Here is a 13,951-nt window from a genome sequence, read left to right as displayed (position 1 = left end):
AAATTCTAGGTGTTTATTTCCTAGATTATTATACTGATAGTCTGAAAACGAATTACTTAGTAAATAGTCTAATTACATACTTGGACCAGAGGGAAATTATATCCAAGAAAGAAACAATCCCAATAAATGTAAAAGCAGTATATATTCTTCTCAGGTAGTTACACTGAGATGTCAAGTTCCCCAGGAACAGGAAAAATAAAATAATTTGAATTTAGCTTCACACTTATTTGTAAAGAATGAGAGAGTAGGGATGAAAGTTTTATATCTATATCCCCAAACCTGCAGCCAGTGTGTATATGTATTTGCATATATATAATTAACCTTATGATTATATATATATATATATATATATATGATTAACCTTATCCTTTGAGCCTTATGAAAGATTTGAAGCAGGTTTTAGTGCGGAATTTCTGTATGTAGACATTATGCCAGCTTTAACACAATTGCATGGAAAACCAGCTTTTAGTATGCTAAATATGACTTTCTCATGGTTTTATTCAGTTACCTGAATAATTATTGTGCAGAGGGCTACTATATTGAGATGCAGTTTGCCCTTTCCTCTCCCACCCCCTCAAAAAACTTCAAATGTACAAAACGTATCTAGCTGACTGTCTGTCCCATCACTGTCGCTCTGGCCTGTACCTGGTGTCCTGCTATTGCTGGTTGCTGCTGTTTCTGAACTCTCTGTTTTCCTTTCCCTGGTTTTCTTTCCCTGCAATTTTCCTGTCCTGCTGCTGCTGTTTCTCTTGCACCACTCTGCTTTCTCAGGCCAAAGTCATTTTTACAAACATCTCCAGACTGAGTGGGCAGCAGAGTGACTTATCCCAACATGTCACATGGCATCTTGGAGGCTATTTTTTCTTCTCTTTTTTTTTTACTTTTGGTTTGTGATCCAATAATTTTTTCAGACTCCATGCAAGTTCGGAGCCATACTAGAGGTTGGAGAGTTGTGAAAGCTTGGTTTTCAGATAATTAAAGTTGAATATATTTGCTGGGCTATGTTATGAAGGTCTTTGAATCCATGACTCATTAAACAAATGGATGATTTACATCATAATATTCTCTATGACAAAGCAAAAGCAATTAAAATTGTCTTGAGATAAGGCGATTTATTATTCCTCAGAATGTTCTGTAAAGACATTAAAAAAACCCTTTAACATGTGTCAGGACCCATAAAATGCACAGCACAGAGAATGAACATAATATAAGCTATGAATTTTAGTTCATAATAATATTAACTCTTGATGTCCCATCATCCTATATATAGGACCCCTATAAAGAACTTAAATTTAGCACCAAATATACCACTTATGGTAACTTTGATAAATATTATGGTGTTGTAATATGCACAGAATTGAAAACTTGGGACTTAACGATTTAGATGGGTCCATCAATTTTGACAAATGTACCCCACTAATATAGGGAAAAGTGGGAGGGAGGTGGTGAGGAGATATGTGGGAACTGATTACTTGCCATGCAATTTTTCTGCAAACATAAAAGCTTATGAATTTGGAAAAACATGAAGCTTATGAATTTTGGAAAAAACTCTTCATATGTTTTAGTTTCAGAAATACAAATAATATCTCAGTCTCTTTTTCTTATTACCTTGTAGGTTAAAAGTCAGGGTTTGTTTTTCAGTGAGAAGAAATGAAAAGGAATGCTTCTCCTTGAGTGATGTAAGTGGGGGCATGGCCCCTGAAAAGGAAAGTATGAGCTCCCAGGAGAGCTGGCCAGTACTATTGAACACTGCCTGCTTACACAATAGTCAGTGGGCAGACCAGAGTGTCCATGGCCTGAAACTTCCTTTGTCTGCCACCCACTGGGACATTATGCCATCGTTGTCATGATACGGACTCCCAGATTTGACTAATTTCCTGCACTACAACCCTGTGAGCCTAGTGACAATGACAGTTGGTGAGCTCAAGAAAACACTCTGAGCCAGTATACAGGTCAGACATTGGTTTGGGCCCAAGGGCATTTACTCTGTGGCTTGTCGAAGCATAGACCTAACACCAGCAGCCCTTGGCAAGTGCTCAGTGTGGCCTACTCTATGGTAAATGTGTGTGAAAAGATTAAGTTGTTATAGGGATTCATGTAAATGATTTCTTATATTGGAACTGGGTAACTATGATGAGCAGCTACAAATATGTGTTTCTTTCCGGAGTTGGCTGTGAGAACTGAACTTTGTCTGGTAGGTAGTAGCGACAGCAGGATTGGCTCTAAGAGAGTTGCTGGGATTGAGAAACAATCAAGCAGATGCTGTGGCGATGCTAAAATCACTGGAAGAGAAAAACATCTGACAAAACATTGAGGATTAGAACACAAAATGGTTGTTACAGGGGACATCCACTCATGCTATGGATATCTAGAGGGTGTGGGTCTCCATGCAATTGGGATAAGACCCAATGTGAAAAGCTTCATAGTACAAAAAGTTACCTGGAAAAATACTAACAAAGGGAAGAGTTAGTTATAGAATTCAACTCAGTTTAACTTATTAAACTTTGTTTTGCATATCAGAAAGTAATTCTTCATGTATGAATCTGTTATGTATACTCCTTATTATACCTGTTATTTGATGCTTTACTTACTTTTTTCCCCTTAATTTTGCTGTTAGCCTGCTTGACTATACATGTGGTGTTGCCTCCGCTGGAAGCAGTGGATTTTATAATTTATTTTTAAAAATTTCAGAGAGGGAAGAGGGAAGAGAAGGAACAAATAATGTCTCCCTTAAGTCACGACCTGTAGTGGAGGCTGGAGGTTCTGGTTCATTGGTGGAGATAACTGGTTACTGTGTTCCGGAAGTAAGCCATAAGGTCGCACAACCTCTGCAGCTTACTCCACTTCACAGCAGTTCCTGCTGATTTGAAAGATGGCCAGAGCAACAGTCTGCTCAACTCTGAATGCCATTGTCCCACAGCTATAGACAGGCTAAACTAGTTGTGCTTGATAGGTGCTGCAGTTCCAGCCATCCCTCTGGATCTGAAAGGGATTGGTTCTAGGACTCGTACCATTACCAAAATCTGTGGATGCTCAAGTCTCTTATTCACCATGGCATAGAATTTATATACACACATTCTCCTGCACACTTCAAATCATCTCTAGGTTACTTATAATACTTAATACAATATAAATGCTATGTAAATAGCTGTTACACTGTATTGTTTAGAGACTAATGATAAGAAAAATCTGTACATGCTCAGTGCAGATTAATTTTTTTCCAAATATTTTCCATTCACTGTGGGTAGAATCCACAGATGTGGAACCCCCTGGTGTGAAAGGACCAAGAAGGTACAGTTGCTGTGGCTTGAGGCATGAATGTGACAGCATCCTTTTGCCCCCTTGCTGCTCACCCACCTGCTTATTGGCACCCTTTGGCTCCTCTTAGTTCCCTTTCTTCTGTTTCCTTAATCCAGTTACTTTAGAGTTTTCTATTAAAGAACATTGAGAAAAAAAGAACACTGAGGGCCTTAACACACACAAAAAAAAATTGGCCTAAGAATTCAGACTCCCAAAACAGTGTACTTCTTCATTTCTTTGTCTGAATTTTACTGCTATGTTGTGTTGTTTCGTTAGGTATCAGGTGGAACTCAGGGTACTTCATAAATGTTTTCTGACATACAACTTAAAAGTAGCATTCTGTCACCTTATAAGCTTACTTGTCATTCCTGCCACTCCCATGATTTTTCTTTATGTTTATTATTGTCCTTATAGCAGATGATGACAGCATGCACGCTGATGTGAAGGATTTAAATTCATTTGAGCAAAGCTGCCCAGTTGCCAAACTGTAGGGAAACAGTTCACAGAGTGCCAAACCCAGCTTATGAAAAGTATGGGGCTGAGTACTTCATAAAATGAAATCAACAAATGTTTATTGAGTGCTTACTCTGATGTGCAAAGCACTTGGCTAGGCATATTAGATGCAGTGGGAAATATTAAAACCAGAGTAATTTCATCAAGCAATGACTGTCCATTCTAATTGGAGAAGCTGTTAGAGACAACAAGGATGTAGTGGGGAGTATTGATCCGGGGGTGGAGGAATCAGGAGTTTTGCATCTTAGCTTTACTGCTGCTCTTAACTAGCTGATCCTCTGGGCAAATCACTGTGGGTCTCAGTCTATCAAAAGGGAATAAGACTGCATCATGTCTAAGACATTCTGCAGTTTGACTCATAGACAGATGTGGAACAGATTCCAGAAGATGGCACATTCTCTTGCTGTATTAGTCAGCTTTTTGTATTTTAACTAAGAAACCTAGGAGGAACTACTTAGGAGGGAAGGAGATTTATTTCAGGTAACAGTTTGGAAGTTCACAGCCCAAGATTGAGTTGTCCCCATTGGTTCAGGCTGCTGGTGAGGCGGGAGAATGGCAGAGGGAAAATCACATGGGGATCCAGGAAGGAGAGAGACAAGAGGACACAGGGGGCACTCTCTTCCTCCATGTCCATGCGTCTCTTTTTTTTAAAAAACTTTTATTTAATGAATATAAATTTCCAAAGTACAGCTTACGGACTACAATGGCTTCCCCCCATAACTTCCCTCCCACCCGCAACCCTCCCCTCTCCCGCTCCCTCTCCCCTTCCATTCACATCAAGATTCATTTTCAATTCTCTTTATATACAGAGGATCAGTTTAGCATATATTAAGTAAAGATCTCAACAGTTTGCACCCACATAGAAACACAAAGTGAAAAAATACTGTTTGAGTACTAGTTATAGCATTAAATCACGATGTACAGCGCATTAAGGACAGAGATCCTACATGAGGAGTAAGTGCACAGTGACTCCTGTTGTTGACTTAACAAATTGACACTCTTGTTTATGGCATCAGTAATCCCCCTAGGCTCTTATCACGAGTTGCCAAGGCTATGGAAGCCTTTTGAGTTCACCAACTCTGATCATATTTAGACAAGGTCATAGTCAAAGTGGAAGTTCTCTCGTCCCTTCAGAGAAAGGTACCTCCTTCTTTGATGACCTGTTCTTTCCACTGGGATCTCACTCGCGGAGATCTTTCATTTAGGTTTGTTGTTGTTGTTGTTGTTTTTTTTTTTCCAGAGTGTCTTGGCTTTCCATGCCTGAAATGCTCTCATGGGCTTTTCAGCCGGATCTGCATGCCTTAAGGGCTGATTCTGAGGCCAGAGTGCTGTTTAAGACATCTGCCATTCTATGAGTATGCTGTGTATCCAGCTTCCCATGTTGGATCGTTCTCTCCCTTTTTCATTCTATCCGTTAGTATTTGCAGCCACTAGTCTAGTTTATGTGATCCCTTTGACTCTTAGTCCTATCATTATGATCAATTGTGAACAGAAATTGATCACTTGGACTAGTGAGATGGCATTGGTACATGCCACCTTGATGGGATTGAATTGGAATCCCCTGGTATGTTTCTAACTCTACCGTTTGGGGCAAGTCAGCTTGAGCATGTCCCAAATTGCACATCTCTTCCCTCTCTTATTCCCACTCTTATATTTAACAGGGATCACTTTTCAGTTAAGTTTCAACACTTAATAATAACTGTGTATTGATTACAGTATTCAACCAAAAGTATTAAGTAGAACAAACAAAAAAAATACTAAGAGGGATAACATATTGAGTTGTTCATCAACAGTCAGGGCAAGGGCTGATAAAGTCACCGTTTCTCATAGTGTTCATTTCACTTTAACAGGTTTCCTTTTTGGTGCTTGGTTAGTTGTCACTGATCAGGGAGAACATATGATATTTGTCCCTTTGGCACTGGCTTATTTCACTCAGCATAATGTTTTCCAAATTCCTAACAGGGATCACTTTTCAGTTAAAATTTAAACGCCTAAGAATAATTGTGTGTTAATTACAGAGTTCAACCACTAGTACTGGAACAAAAAAATACCAAAATGGATAAAGTATTACATGCGTCTCTTTATAAATCCATCATGATTTCATCATGGGGCTCTACCTCAGCGATGTAGTCCAATCCAGTCCCTTCCCGTAGACCCCACCTTCAGACGCCATACTTGGATCAAACCTCCACTTTCCACCCATCATTAACATTAGTCCATTAACCATTAACATAAGACTTTGGGGATTAAATGTTTGCATCAGTTTGGGGAGCTAAGTCCTGTTCAAACCATAAGACCTGCCAAATGAATTGCCCATGTAATAATTAGCATAATATACTTATGGAACATATATTTTTGTACTATAAAGTATAATCATGCTAATTATGAGTATAAACTGGTGTTTCTCAAAGTGAGAAGGGACAGCAGGATCACCTGACAGCCTGCTAGAAATATGAGTTCGTGGGCCCCACTCCAAACCTACTGAATCAGAAATACTGGGGATGGGGCCCAGATGGTGTTTTAACAAGCACACATCCCCAGAGATTCTGATGTCCATTAAAGTTTGGCAACTACAGGCTATAGGAATTTGAGGATGTGGTTCTCAGCCTTGTCTGTACATTAGACTACTTTGGGGCAACTATTTGAGAGTGGGGTTTTCTTTTTTAGGAAAAAAAATTGTTTATTTGAAAGGCAGAATTACAGAAAGAGGGAGAGAGGGAGAGGGAGAGAGAGAGAGAGAAAGTGAGAGAGTGAGCTCTTCCGTCCACTGGTTCACTCCCCAAATGGTCACAATGGCTGGTCCCCGGCTGAAGCCAGGAGCCATGACCTCCATCAGTGTCTCCCACATAGATGCAGGGGCCCAAGGCTTGAGACATGTTCTGCTGCTTTCTCAGCATTAGCAGGGAGCTGGATCCGAAGTGGAGCAGTCAGGACTTGAACTGGTGTTCATATGGGATGCTGGTGTCACAGGGGGCAGCTAAACCTGCTGTGTCACAATGCCTGCCCTCATTTCTTAAAAAAGATTTATTTATGTGAAAGGCAGAATTACAGAGAGGCAGAGGCAGAGGCAGAGAGACAGAGAGAGAGAGGTCTAGAGAGAGAGAGAGAGGTCTTCCATCTGCTGGTTCACTACCCAAATGGCCACAATGGCCAGAGCTGAGTCTATCTGAAGCCAGGAGCCAGGAGCTTCCTCCAGGTCTCCCACGCAGGTGCAAGGACCCAAGGGCTTGGGCCATCTTCTACTGATTTCCCAGGCCATAGCTGAGAGCTAGATTGGAAGCAGAGCATCCGGGTCTCGAACTGGCACCCATTTGTGATGCTGGCACTGTAGGCGGTGGCCTTACCTGCTATGACACAGCGCCACCATCCCCCAGCCCCATCTTTTTTTTAGAAAGGTTGATTTTATTTGAAAGGCAGAGTGACAGGGAGGGAGGGAGAGAAGGAGAGAGAGAGAATGATAGATACTGATATTGATTCCATCTATTGATTCACTCCCCAAATGGGTGCAATGGCCAGGGCTGGGACAGTCCAAAGCCAAGAGTCAGGAACTCCATCTGGGTCTCACACATGAATGGTAGGCGCCCAAGTAGTTAGGCGATCTGCTTTCCCAGGCACATTAGCAGAAAAGTGGGTCAGAAACCAAACAGCCAGTACTTGAACTGGCACTTAGATATGAGATGCTGGCATGGCAAGCTTAATCCCCTGCACCACAAGGCTAGCCCCGTGGGGGTACTATCTTGGTCTGTTTGTGCTGCCATAGCAGAATATCTGAGACTGAGCTATTTATAAAGAGTAGAAATTTATTTTTCATCATTCTGGAGTTTGAGAAGTTCAAGATCAAGGTGTGGGTATGTTGAGTTGTCTTGGGAAGGCTACTCTCTACTTCCAATATGGCACCACACTATTGTATCCTCTGGAAATGAGGATCACTGTGTTCTTACATGGCAGAAGGCAGAGGGCAAGATGGCCACAACATGGGGAGCCTTGTTTATAAGGACCTTAATCCCATTCACAGAGAAGGGCCCCTCAAATTGTCTCTTAAAGGCTCCACCTGTTAATATTGTCATTGGTCATTACGTTTCAACACCTGAATTTTGAAGGGACCCATTCAAACCAAAGTAGGCATCCAGCCATCACTAGTTGCTCTGACTCCCCAGGTGCAGCCAGTTTTGAAAATCCTTTTTTAGGGAAAAGTGGCATGAGCCAAATCACCTATAATTCTCTAGTGGTGATGAATTTCAGAGTCAGCCAAAGCCAGAGCTGAGTGTATATATAAAGGAAGATGAAAAGTGGGATGGAATCCCATTGGAAGACTTTGAATTTCATGCTAAAAGATGTGTCTTTTAGATTACAATGAGCTGGGGTAGGCATTGTGATGTAGTGGGTTAAGCTGCTGCTGCTTGGGACACCCATAGCACATTTCAGAGTGCCTGGGAATAAGTGCCACCTCTGCTTCTGATCCAGTTCTCTGCTAATGCACTTTGCAGGCAGCAAATGATGGCTGAAGTACTTGGGCCCCTTCCACCCATGTGTGAGACCTGAGTAGTGTTCTTGGCTCTTGGTTGTGGCCTAGCCCAGCCCAGGCTGTTGCTGGCATTTGGGGAGTGAACCATTGGATGAGTGGTATGTCTGTGTCTCTCTCTCTGTGTCACTCTGTCTTTCAAATGCATAAATCCTTTTTTAAAAAAGAGAACAATGACCTAAGTATTGGGGGAAAGGAAGTGACCCATTTGAGGTGATGCATTTCAGAGATTATTCTGACAGCTGTTTGAAGTAGGGGGCATATCCATAATCAAAAAATCTCATGAAGTAGCCTAGGTATGAGATGATATTGGGCCAAGTTAGCCCTGGAGATATGAGATTATAAGATTGAAAAGTGTGAAAGCTCTTTTGCAGGAAGAATGGGCAGGGATTTGTGATGGCTGTGGGAGAACAGCAGTCGTAGAATGTCTTTGGTTCAGGAATCCCTCTCAGACTCCTGGGAAAGCCAGTGTTCTCTAGATGTGTGTATCAGAAATGTCATTTATGAATCTGTACCTTCCTTTGTCCCTCATTGCTATGCTTTAGGAGTTCTAATTTGTGGGTACACAACAACTTATATAAAAGTACAGATTTATACTCACCTAAAAGCTACCCATGGCCCTTACTTCGGGGGAAAATGCTGTTTTTGTTAACAAAAGAATGCTTGGAGACCTGGGAAAGTTTTAAACTTGGCAGTGACTAATTCAAGCCCATCAATCAATTAAGTGAATTTTCATTTTATTTTTTGTTTTGTTTGATTGCTGTTGTGATAGTCATTGAAAGGACATTAATCTCCATATTTAAAACAAAACAAAAATATCATTGAACATTAGAGCAAAGGACAAGAATTTCAAGATTTTACCTTTTGACTTTGGCAAATATCTGCCGCCCTATTTTTCTCTCTGGATTTTGCCATTTGGTTTGTGTTCTTGCTTTGTTTCCTTTTGTTCCTAATGCCTGATAATTTTCATTTCCTCTATAATGTTTTTTAATTGGAAAGTCAGAGAGAGATAGAGAGAGAGAGAGAGAGAGAGCGAGCTTTTCCTTCAATGGTTCACTCCCCAGATGCCTGTAATGGCTATGGCTGAGGACAAAGCCAATGTCAGAAGTCAGGAACCAGGAACTCATTGCTTCTTGGCCTTTTGGCTAAGATCAAGTGTAGGAACCAGGAGCTCAATCCAGTTCTCTAATGTGGGTGGCAGGAACCCAATCACTGGAGCCATCACTGCTGCCTCCTACGGTATGTGTTGGTAGAAAACTTGACTCAGCAGTGGAGCTGAGTATTGAGTCTACGCATTCTGACATAGGATTTGGGAGTCTTAACCTGTATCTTAACTGGTTAACTTATTAACCAAATAACAAATATATTTTTCTTATTCCCCTTTTATGACCAAAAAATTATTTAAGCGTGCATTCAGAAATTACCCATGGAAACAGATCCTTGGTATTTATTTGGGGCATGTTAGACTACACTGCTAATCCTTCCACCTTTTGTTAGTTTATTGGTTGTGGCACGTCCAAAAGCAAAGACTCCTTTTAATTTATCAGTTTGAAAATCCGAATCTGGCGTTATGGTGTTGCTAGTTAAGCCACCACCTGCAATGCGGACATCCCATATGGATGCTGGTTTGAGTCCTGGATGCTCTACTTCTCAGCTCCCTGCTAATGCTCCTGGGAAAGCAGCCGAAGATGGCCCATGTGCTTGGCCCCCTGCTACCCACGTGGGAGACTTGGAGGAAGCTCCTGTCTCCTGACTTCAGCATGGCCCAGCCCTGGCCATTGCAGCTACTTGGGGAATGATCAGCATATGGAAGAGTCTCTCTCTCTCTCTCTCTCTCTCTCCCTCTCCCCTATGCCCCCATAACTCTGTGCCTTTAAAATAAAGTAAAATAAATCTTTTTTTAAAAAAACTATAAAAGCAGATTCAATATTTTAAGGAGTTACACATACTCCAACGCAGAGTTAAAAATGGCTCACTATCCTAACACTTTTGGCAAATCTGTGTACTTTCTAGTTTTCTCAAGGAGCTGCAAAAGCCTGTGGGAAAATCTAGACTAATCACAGCCTTAATGTGTAGTAGATCTACAAGGTGCCTTTCAAAATATCTTACCTATATTTTCCCAGATAAGAATAAATCCTATGTTTTTCCAAATTGTGAAGAATATTGTAATTTTATCATATAAAATAAATGTGGAAACTTTTGTTGAAGAAATGATCTCCCAGACTAAATCTTTTTGAAAAAAAAAAGTTTTATTTTATTTTATTTGAAATGCAGGATTCGCAGAGAGACAGAGGGAGAGAGAGAGAAAGAGAGAGAGAGAGATCTCCCATTCGCTGATTCCCTCCCCAAATGGCTGCAATGGCCAGGGCTGGGCCAAGCCTGAAGCCAAGAGCTAACAGCTTCATTTGGGTCTCCCATGTGGGTTGCATGGGCCCAACCATTTGGGCCATCTTCTGTTCCTCTCCCAGGAGCATTAGCAGAGAGTTAGATCAGAAGTGGAGCAGCCAGGACTCGAACTGACACCCATCTGGGATGCTGGCATTGCAGATGGCAGCTTAATGCACTACACCACAATGCTGGCCCCCATATTAAATCTTAATTATCTTAGTGACTTTATTATATTTCTATAACTAGTAATATTCTTTCAGTTTTTATTTGTTAAATTAATGCTGTTATATATCTGATTATGTTGCACATCTTGCTTATGTTGTAAATATTCAAAATGAGGCATGTTTCATCTCAACTCTTTTTTTAATTAATTAATTTATTTGAGAGTTACAAACAGAAAGAGGGAGAGACAGAGAGAGAGGTCCTCCGTCTACTGGTTCACTCCGCAAATGGCTGAAATGGTCAGAGCTGGGCGGATCCGAAGCCAGGAGCCAGGAGCTTCTTCCAGGTCTCCCATGTGTGTGCAGGGGCCCAAGGACTTGGGCCATCTTCTACTGCTTTCCCAGGCCATAACAGAGAGCTAGATCAGAAGTAGAGTAGCCTGGACTCAAATCAGCACCCATTTTGGATGCTGGCGTTTGGTGGAGGCTTAGCCTAGTACTCCACAATGCTGGCCCCATCTCAACTCTTTGTGTCAATAAATAATTTTCCTGATTAACAGCCTGTTAAGGGAAATGAGCCAGTGGCCATCTCAGTTGTGTTTATTAATAAATGTTATGGTAATATTTAAAATGTGCTTTAGATTATGTATATACCAATATTTCTAACTCCCATAGTAATGCAAGTATTTGAATAAAAGTAGGACAAGTGAGAGGTCTGCCATATGTGCATCTAATTACAATGTTTGGGGTTCATCACTCCTTGATAACTTAGGTGGGAGAGAATATTGTGAAGGATGTCATTAAGGGACAGTTACCATGGTGATAAGAGTCAGAGAATTTACAGGAGACAATGGATCTGTGGAGATCATCCATTTTGATTGATTCAACTTGTCTTTTAAGTTCATTCAAGCAGCCAGTGTCTCTGGATTTTATTTTTCCACAGAATTCACCCAATCGATTGGTGGTCTGAGGATCATTTAAAACTTGGCTGCCAGTAGGGATAGGGTCAGCATTGTTAAACCCGAGGAGAGTGATTGTGTATATTAAATATCATTAAAAAGTAGCTACTGGATTCTTCTGGAATAATACAAATGGTTTGTCTAATTTCACTTATTTATTCTGTCAGGGTGTGTAATATTAATATGATTTATTTTAAAGCATGATCAACCCTCAAGTACTGGGGTTTTATTTTGGAGTATTTTGCTGTCATCACATGTTGCCCAGTGTGGCTAGATGCTGTTCTTATCCTTTGATTTGCACAATATTGCCTATTATGTCTGGTCAGGGCGACGGATATATGCTGCCGATTAAAAAGTACATAGTCAGACACAACTGCCGTTGAGTGTCTTCATCCTCACAAACCCAACCACAGTTCAGTGGGGCACACACCGTAGCATAGACAATAATGTGAAACAGAGGTACAAGTGGAGTTCATGTTTCACTGTGACTTTTTTTGGGCCAGTGAAAGCGAGAATTATGAAGGGAAGAGTGCTCTAGCAGGCCTGAGTTGGAGCCCATTGTGAGTGCTTTGGGCCTTTCCCTCTTCTGCCCTCTGGAGGGCATCAGGGAACATGAGTACAAGCGCTTCTGAAAGGGATGGCCAAGGTTCTGGACTGGCCGCCAGAAGACAGTTTCACTGCCCCTTCCCCAGCAGGCAGAACTTCTGAAGCTGAGGAGCAGCTAGAGCGAAAAGTAGAGCCCAGTACAAATGGTATCCATCTCTAGGAAAAATCAATTTCAGAAGAATGAGTAAAATGGAGTAGTTTGAAGTTCAAATTGGGGTTGAGTCAAAAGAGGGGCGGACATATTTGGTGCTAAGCATTTTGGGCAGCCTATGACGTCATTTTCTGAGTTTGATAACGTTTTGATTCTTTGCCTGTTATAGTAGTAATAATTATATATCTGATATTCACTGAGTAAGTACATTTCATGGCAAGGCACTGCCAAGTGCTTGACACGTCTGTACCTCTTTACCTCTGTGAGATAGGTAGCATTATGATGCTCAGAAGGTTTGTGCAGGTAATAAGAGGCAGAGCCAGCGGTTGAAGGCAGGCAGTCTGACTCTGACTCCCCTGCTGTGAACATCTGTGCAGTGCTGCGTTCCAGCTGCAGCTTCATGAAAGTGTGTGACACCTTCTAGAAACAGTAAGTTCCATAAGAGTGGAGTGCGGGTGGTGAGAGTAAGTAAATCCTTTGTGTATACATACTGTACTAAGCATTGGGAGATTGAAAAGAAATGAGATTTTTGTCTCTGCCACCAAGAAACCTAAAGTCCCGTAGGACAAACCAGGTCCTAATATGAAACAAATTGTGATATGGTAGAATATGAAAATATTGTCTGTACTATATTTATATGGTAGAATATGAAAATATTGTCTGCACTTAAATATAGGTGGGAAGAAGACTACAAGGTGTTCTTTGAAGTGAGTCTCTTTCAAATATCCACTTTGGGATACTTGCTCTTCACCGCTGGCACAACTTTGCCTTCTCCTGAGCTTATGACCTTGCAAACAAGAACCCTGTTCAGATAGCCAACACATTTGTCTGTTTTAAGTTTGGAAGAGTTGTCTTCAACTGTGACACTTGTCACTAAGATCTCTAAACAGAGGAACCCATTAGCCTATTGAACTAACTAGATTTCTGTATATTTCCAAGTACGTTTAAAAATCTAACCACTACTTGTTCGATTGCTAGTCTGGAGAAGGTTGTTGACAGGGGGAGAAGGTAGTTACAAGCCTGGTTGTTATATTTGGTTTATATTTGCCTTATTTCCATCAATACTTCTTGAGAGCTTTAAGGTGTGAGGACAGAGCAGTGACAAAACAGTTGGGGGTCTGCCTCTCAGGGAGAAGTCTTTTCCTCAGATTTCGTTTGCTCATGTACATTTCACAGTTGATCTAAAAGCATGTTTGGTGAGTTTCAGGATTTCACACTTTTGGAATAGGTACAATAATCACAGTTATCCTTTGCCCCAGCCAGTCCTTCCTGAATATGAGAAGGGGGAGATGGAGGGGTTTTGTGGTTCTGTGAACAGGCCTGTGGGATGTGGCAAGTGGTGGCAGACTGT

The 13,951-nt window shown here is 41.2% G+C and overlaps 1 protein-coding gene across 5 annotated transcripts in view; it reads left to right on the top strand.

The window, feature by feature from the left end:
• Positions 1 to 13,951, top strand: part of FHL1 (four and a half LIM domains 1) — a 72,116-nt gene that overhangs the window by 13,728 nt on the left and 44,437 nt on the right. The window lies entirely within an intron of this gene.

This window comes from Lepus europaeus, chromosome X (genome assembly GCF_033115175.1).
Source record: "Lepus europaeus isolate LE1 chromosome X, mLepTim1.pri, whole genome shotgun sequence".
Taxonomy (NCBI): domain Eukaryota; kingdom Metazoa; phylum Chordata; class Mammalia; order Lagomorpha; family Leporidae; genus Lepus; species Lepus europaeus.
Note: the sequence above shows the minus strand (reverse complement) of the source record. Positions and strands in the feature narration are given on the sequence as shown.